This window comes from Mustelus asterias, chromosome 30, assembly GCF_964213995.1.
Source record: "Mustelus asterias chromosome 30, sMusAst1.hap1.1, whole genome shotgun sequence".
In the NCBI taxonomy this organism is placed as follows: domain Eukaryota; kingdom Metazoa; phylum Chordata; class Chondrichthyes; order Carcharhiniformes; family Triakidae; genus Mustelus; species Mustelus asterias.
The window spans coordinates 13,365,897-13,373,980 of NC_135830.1; the positions used below are offsets into that span (position 1 = coordinate 13,365,897).

The window sequence follows — 8,084 nt, forward strand, 5'->3', positions numbered from 1 at the left end:
GCTTTTTTTGACGCACTGACAGGAAAGTTCGATTTTCACACCAGCACTTATTCGCATCTCGTTCAGTCCACAGCAGAATTTAATGGGTTTATAGGTGCAGACTAATATGGTTAATCAGCATCTGAAATATCTGACAGTAGTGTGTGCTCAAAAAGACAGATACAAGTCATACTGCAAGTGAACTAGAGGAAATGGCGCACATTTCACACAAGATCTATTTTTAAATCGTTTTTCATCACTGAGAAACAGGAAAAGCCACTCAGACAGATGAGGGAATCATGGCTTAGTGCGGATCTACTGGACTTTCCGGTAAAGGTCCGAAAGTTATGCGCCTAAATGTTTCAGGCCCATAATTAAAAAGGCTCAAGTGTCACGAACAGATAATTCTTGATTTTTCTCCATTTAAATGCAGTTGACTTTGTTTAAAAGCTGACGAAAGTCAATCTCAAATTTGCGATCTGTATTACCCGGTGATTCGATTCGTTCTGTTGGGCAGTTTTGTTTGCAATTCAGTGATGTTCAATTTCAGAGATATTCAATTCATAATGAAGACATATGTGTTAAATAACGCATTGATATTAAATATTGAAACAAATACTGAGTACAATTGTACAATAAGCTTTGATAAAGTGTCATCTGGACTCGAAACATCCGCCCTTTTCACTCCTTACAGGTGCTGTCAGACATTGTGAGATTTTGCAGCATTTTCTCTTTTCTCATCCGCAGTAATTTGCTTTTATTACTGAGTACAATTGATTGAGATGATTCGAAGAAAGATGAAGATGATGCATTAACGAATGTGCAGAAATCATTGCTCCCTTAGATATTTGGCAGAAGAAGGATTTTGAATTTTGATGTTCGGGATAAGTCGCACAATCAGATTGAAAGTGACGGTTATCTTCCTGAATTCAGTGACATGGGCTCTCAGTCTCACCATCGGAACCTGCAGCATCACAGCGTAGTTGGACATTGCAGACAGGCAGATTTGCTCCAGTGCAATTACAGCTGTTTCTGTAGTGTAGTGGTTATCACGTTCGTCTCACACGCGAAAGGTCCCTGGTTCGAAACCAGGCAGGAACATTCTTTAAGCTTCCTCATGTCGTGGAAGGGAAAATTGCTTGTTTTCAGTTCGTTGCTCATCATTATCCGAGCATCGAAGTGAAAGGCATGTTATCATTAAGCTCTTTCTGTGGTGTTGTGGTTATCACATTCGCCTAACACGTGGAAAGTCGCCGGTCCGAAACCAGGCAGAAACATAGGGTTGCACAGTGGCACAGCAGTTAAGACTGCTGCCTCAAGGCGCCAGGGTCCCAGGTTCGATTCCCAGTTTGGATCACTGTCTGCGCGGAGTCTGCATCTTCTCCCCGTGTCTGCATGGGTTTCCTCCGGGTCCGCCGGTCTCCTCCCACAGTCTGAAAGACATGCTGGCATCACCCTCAAATGCTTTCTGTGAAATAAGAAACGTTTTTTTTGTCGCACTGACAGGAAATTTCGATTTTGACACCAGCACTTATTCGCATCTCGTTCAGTCTCCAGCAGAATTTAATGGGTTTATAGGTGCAGACTAATATGGTTAATCAGCATCTGAAATATCTGACAGTAGTGTGTGCTCAAAAAGACAGATACAAGTCATACTGCAAGTGAACGAGAGGAAATGACGCACATTTCACACAAGATCTATTTTTAAATCGTTTTTCATCACTGAGAAACAGGAAAAGCCACTCAGACAGATGAGGGAATCGAGGCTCAGTGCGGATCTACTGGACTTTCCGGTAAAGGTCCGGAAGTTATGCGCCTAAATGTTTCAGGCCCATAATTAAAAAGGCTCAAGTGTCACGAACAGATAATTCTTGATTTTTCTCCATTTAAATGCAGTTGACTTTGTTTAAAAGCTGACGAAAGTCAATCTCAAATTTGCGATCTGTATTACCCGGTGATTCGATTCGTTCTGTTGGGCAGTTTTGTTTGCAATTCAGTGATGTTCAATTTCAGAGATATTCAATTCATAATGAAGACATATGTGTTAAATAACGCATTGATATTAAATATTGAAACAAATACTGTGTACAATTGTACAATAAGCTTTGATAAAGTGTCATCTGGACTCGAAACGTCCGCCCTTTTCACTCCTTACAGGTGCTGCCAGACATTGGGAGATTTTGCAGCATTTTCTCTTTTCTCATCCGCAGTAATTTGCTTTTATTACTGAGTACAATTGATTGAGATGATTCGAAGAAAGATGAAGATGATGCATTAACGAATGGGCAGAAATCATTGCTCACTTAGATATTTGCCAGAAGAACGGTTTTGAATTTTGATGTTCGGGATAAGTCGTACAATCAGATTGAAAGTAACGGTTATCTTCCTGAATTCAGTGACATGGGCTCTCAGTCTCACCATCGGAACCTGCAGCATCACAGCGTAGTTGAACATTGCAGACAGGCAGATTTGCTCCAGTGCAATTACAGCTGTTTCTGTAGTGTAGTGGTTATCACATTCGCCTCACACGGGAATGGTCCCTGGTTCGAAACCAGGCAGAAACACTTATTGAGCTTCCTCATGTCGCGTAAGGGAAAATTGATTGATTTTCGTTTGTTCCTAATCATTATCCGAGCCTCGATGTTCACGGCATGTTATCATTGCTCTGACGTCACCCTCAAATGCTTTCTGTGAAATAAGAAACGCTTTTTTTTGACGCACTGACAGGAAAGTTCGATTTTGACACCGAACACTTATTCGCATCTCGTTCAGTCTACAACAGAATTTAATGGGTTTATAGGTGCAGACTAATATGGTTAATCGCCGTCTGAAATATCTGACAATAGTGTGTGCTCAAAAAGACAGATACAAGTCATACTGTAAGTGAACTCGAGGAAATGGAGCACATTTCACAGAAGAATCTTTTAAAAATCGTTTTCATCACTGAGAAATAGGAAAAGCCACTCAGACAGATGAGGGAATCGAGACTCAGTGCGGATCTACTGGACTTTCCTGTAATCGGCCGGAATTTATGCGCCTGAATGTTTCACGCCCGTAATAAAAAAGGCTCAACTGTCACGAACAGATCATTCTTGATTCTCCTCCATTTAAATGCAGTTGACTTTGTTTAAAAGCTGACCAGAGTCAATCTCAAATTTGCGATCTGTATGACCCGGTGATTCGCTTCGTCCTGTTGGTCAGTTATGTTTGCAATTCAGTGATGCTCAGTTTCAGAGATATTCAATTCATAATGAAGACATATGTGTTAAATAATGCATCGATATTAAATATTGAAACAAATACTGTGTACAATTGTACAATGAGCTTTGATAAAGTGCCATCTGGATTCGAAACGTCCGCCCTTTTCATTCCTTACAGGTGCTGCCAGACATTTGGAGATTGTGCAGCATTTTCTCTTCTCTCATCCGCAGTAATTTGCTTTTATTACTGAGTACAATTGATTGAGATGATTCGAAGAAAATTGAAAATGATGCATTAACGAATGGGCAGAAATCATTGCTCCCTTAGATATTTGCCAGAAGAACGATTTTGAATTTTGATGTTCGGGATAAATCGCACAATCAGATTGAAAGTAACGGTTATCTTCCTGAATTCAGTGACAATGGGCTCTCCGTCTCAACATTGGAACCTGCAGCATCACAGCGTAGTTGGACATTGCAGACAGGCAGATTAGCTCCACTGCTAATCACGCTGTTTCTGTAGTGTAGTGGTTATCACGTTCGTCTAACACGCGAAAGGTTCCTGGTTCGAAACCAGGCAGAAACATTCATTCAGCTTCCTCATGTCGTGGAAGGGAAAATTGCTTGTTTTCAGTTCGTTGCTCATCATTATCCGAGCCTCGATGTGAAAGGCATGTTCTCATTATGCTGTTTCTGTGGTGTTGTGGTTATCACATTCGCCTAACACGCGGAAAGTCGCCGGTTCGCAACCAGGCAGAAACATAGGGTAGCACAGTGGCACAGCAGTTAAGACTGCTGCCTCAAGGCGCCAGGGTCCCAGCTTCGATTCCCAGTTTGGATCACTGTCTGCGCGGAGTCTGCATCTTCTCCCCGTGTCTGCATGGGTTTCCTCCGGGTGCGCCGGTCTCCTCCCACAGTCTGAAAGACATGCTGGCATCACCCTCAAATGCTTTCTGTGAAATAAGAAACGCTTTTTTTGACGCACTGACAGGAAATTTCGATTTTGACACCAGCACTTATTCGCATCTCGTTCAGTCTACAGCAGAATTTAATGGGTTTATAGGTGCAGACTAACATGGTTAATCAGCATCTGAAATATCTGACAGTAGTGTGTGCTCAAAAAGACAGATACAAGTCATACTGCAAGTGAACTAGAGGAAATGGCGCACATTTCACACAAGATCTATTTTTAAATCGTTTTTCATCACTGAGAAACAGGAAAAGCCACTCAGACAGATGAGGGAATCATGGCTTAGTGCGGATCTACTGGACTTTCCGGTAAAGGTCCGAAAGTTATGCGCCTAAATGTTTCAGGCCCATAATTAAAAAGGCTCAAGTGTCACGAACAGATAATTCTTGATTTTTCTCCATTTAAATGCAGTTGACTTTGTTTAAAAGCTGACGAAAGTCAATCTCAAATTTGCGATCTGTATTACCCGGTGATTCGATTCGTTCTGTTGGGCAGTTTTGTTTGCAATTCAGTGATGTTCAATTTCAGAGATATTCAATTCATAATGAAGACATATGTGTTAAATAACGCATTGATATTAAATATTGAAACAAATACTGAGTACAATTGTACAATAAGCTTTGATAAAGTGTCATCTGGACTCGAAACATCCGCCCTTTTCACTCCTTACAGGTGCTGTCAGACATTGGGAGATTTTGCAGCATTTTCTCTTTTCTCATCCGCAGTAATTTGCTTTTATTACTGAGTACAATTGATTGAGATGATTCGAAGAAAGATGAAGATGATGCATTAACGAATGTGCAGAAATCATTGCTCCCTTAGATATTTGGCAGAAGAAGGATTTTGAATTTTGATGTTCGGGATAAGTCGCACAATCAGATTGAAAGTGACGGTTATCTTCCTGAATTCAGTGACATGGGCTCTCAGTCTCACCATCGGAACCTGCAGCATCACAGCGTAGTTGGACATTGCAGACAGGCAGATTTGCTCCAGTGCAATTACAGCTGTTTCTGTAGTGTAGTGGTTATCACGTTCGTCTCACACGCGAAAGGTCCCTGGTTCGAAACCAGGCAGGAACATTCTTTAAGCTTCCTCATGTCGTGGAAGGGAAAATTGCTTGTTTTCAGTTCGTTGCTCATCATTATCCGAGCATCGAAGTGAAAGGCATGTTATCATTAAGCTCTTTCTGTGGTGTTGTGGTTATCACATTCGCCTAACACGTGGAAAGTCGCCGGTCCGAAACCAGGCAGAAACATAGGGTTGCACAGTGGCACAGTAGTTAAGACTGCTGCCTCAAGGCGCCAGGGTCCCAGGTTCGATTCCCAGTTTGGATCGCTGTCTGCGCGGAGTCTGCATCTTCTCCCCGTGTCTGCATGGGTTTCCTCCGGGTCCGCCGGTCTCCTCCCACAGTCTGAAAGACATGCTGGCATCACCCTCAAATGCTTTCTGTGAAATAAGAAACTTTTTTTTTGACGCACTGACAGGAAATTTCGATTTTGACACCAGCACTTATTCGCATCTCGTTCAGTCTCCAGCAGAATTTAATGGGTTTATAGGTGCAGACTAACATGGTTAATCAGCATCTGAAATATCTGACAGTAGTGTGTGCTCAAAAAGACAGATACAAGTCATACTGCAAGTGAACTAGAGAAAATGGCGCACATTTCACACAAGATCTATTTTTAAATCGTTTTTCATCACTGAGAAACAGGAAAAGCCACTCAGACAGATGAGGGAATCATGGCTTAGTGCGGATCTACTGGACTTTCCGGTAAAGGTCCGAAAGTTATGCGCCTAAATGTTTCAGGCCCATAATTAAAAAGGCTCAAGTGTCACGAACAGATAATTCTTGATTTTTCTCCATTTAAATGCAGTTGACTTTGTTTAAAAGCTGACGAAAGTCAATCTCAAATTTGCGATCTGTATTACCCGGTGATTCGATTCGTTCTGTTGGGCAGTTTTGTTTGCAATTCAGTGATGTTCAATTTCAGAGATATTCAATTCATAATGAAGACATATGTGTTAAATAACGCATTGATATTAAATATTGAAACAAATACTGAGTACAATTGTACAATGAGCTTTGATAAAGTGTCATGTTGACTCGAAACGTCCGCCCTTTTCACTCCTTACAGGTGCTGTCAGACATTGTGAGATTTTGCAGCATTTTCTCTTTTCTCATCCGCAGTAATTTGCTTTTATTACTGAGTACAATTGATTGAGATGATTCGAAGAAAGATGAAGATGATGCATTAACGAATGGGTAGAAATCATTGCTCCCTTAGATATTTGGCAGAAGAAGGATTTTGAATTTTGATGTTCGGGATAAGTCGTACAATCAGATTGAAAGTAACGGTTATCTTCCTGAATTCAGTGACATGGTTCTCTCAGTCTCACCATCGGAACCTGCAGCAACACAGCGTAGTTGAACATTGCAGACAGGCAGACTTGGTCCCCATGGCTGTTCCGTGTGTCTGGATGAAGAACTGGTTGTTGAAGGTGAAGACATTGTGGTCCAGGATGAAGCGGATGAGTTGTAAAATTGCCTCATAAGAACAGCATATGGCGCTCGACTCATCGATCAACAGTTCCGACCCGGCACAGCAAAAAACCGCACCGACCTCCTCAGAAGACAAACACAGGACATGGTGGACAGAGTACCCTTCGTCGTCCAGTACTTCCCCGGAGCGAAGAAGCTACGGCATCTCCTCCAGAGCCTTCAACATGTCATTGATGAAGACGAACATCTCGCCAAGGCCATCCGCACACCCCCACTTCTTGCCTTCAAACAACCGCGCAACCTCAAACAGACCATTGTCCACAGCAAACTACCCAGCCTTCAGGAGAACAGTGACCACGACACCACACACCCTGCCACAGCAACCTCTGCAAGACGTGCCGGATCATCGACACGGATGCCATCATCTCACGTGAGAACACCATCCACCAGGTACACGGTACCTACTCTTGCAACTCGGCCAATGTTGTCTACCTGATACGCTGCAGGAAAGGATGTCCCGACGCATGGTACATTGGGGAAACCATGCAGACGCTCCGACAACGGGTGAATGAACACCGCTCGACAATCACCAGGCAAGTCTGTTCTCTTCCTGTGGGGGAGCACTTCAGCAGTAACGGGCATTCAGCCTCTGATCTTCAGGTAAGCGTTCTCCAAGGCGGCCTTCACGACACACAACAGCGCAGAGTCACTGAGCAGAAACTGATAGCCAAGTTCCGCACACATGAGGACGGCCTAAACCGGGATGTTGGATTTATGTCACATTATCAGTAACCCCCACAGCTTACCTCCTGGACTTGCAGGCTGTCCTGTCTGGAGACAATACACATCTCTTTAACCTGTGTTTAATGCTTCCTCCACCCACATTGTCTGTATCTTTAAGATCTGGTTGGCTGTAGGGATTCGCATTCTAATCAGTATTCTGTAACTTGATTTTGTATCTCTGTGCCCTGTTTGAGAGCACATTTCCACTCCATCTGACGAAGGAGCAGCACTCCGAAAGCTAATGGTATTTGCTACCAAATAAACCTGCTGGACTTTAACCTGGTGTTGTTAAAACTCTTACTGTAATCAGGACAATAACCAGAGACAGACAGCAGCCCCATAGTTCCAGTCTGAACACCAGAAACAGAGATAGTGACCAATGTCTGCATAACACCTGGAAATGGAGAAGTTGAAACAGTCAGTGGACTGTTATGAGGTCTCTCCTTCCATTTTTACATTTTCAAACATTCGCTTCCTCGAGAAGGGAATCGTGATTTTTCATAAGTGATCAGAGAGCGCTCTCCCGTGGACGGCAATGCCGCACATTGGAAACAGATACACACACGGCCACCTGCAAAGACTGACACATATCCAGGTAATGGAATCACAGAATCATAGAATTTGTACAGTACAGAAAAATGCCATTCGGCCC

At 42.8% G+C, this 8,084-nt stretch overlaps 4 non-coding genes across 4 annotated transcripts; all 4 read left to right on the plus strand.

Annotated features, from left to right (window-relative positions):
* The first annotated feature begins 1,007 nt into the window (after positions 1–1,007).
* Positions 1,008–1,080, plus strand: trnav-cac (transfer RNA valine (anticodon CAC)). Its single transcript has one exon. It is a non-coding gene; the product is annotated as a tRNA-Val (tRNA).
* Positions 1,081–2,470: 1,390 nt separating this feature from the next.
* On the plus strand, positions 2,471–2,543 carry trnav-cac (transfer RNA valine (anticodon CAC)). The gene has a single exon. It is a non-coding gene; the product is annotated as a tRNA-Val (tRNA).
* A 1,149-nt stretch (positions 2,544–3,692) lies between these two features.
* trnav-aac (transfer RNA valine (anticodon AAC)) lies at positions 3,693–3,765 on the plus strand. The gene has a single exon. It is a non-coding gene; the product is annotated as a tRNA-Val (tRNA).
* Positions 3,766–5,155: 1,390 nt separating this feature from the next.
* Positions 5,156–5,228, plus strand: trnav-cac (transfer RNA valine (anticodon CAC)). The gene has a single exon. It is a non-coding gene; the product is annotated as a tRNA-Val (tRNA).
* The last annotated feature ends 2,856 nt before the right edge of the window (positions 5,229–8,084 follow it).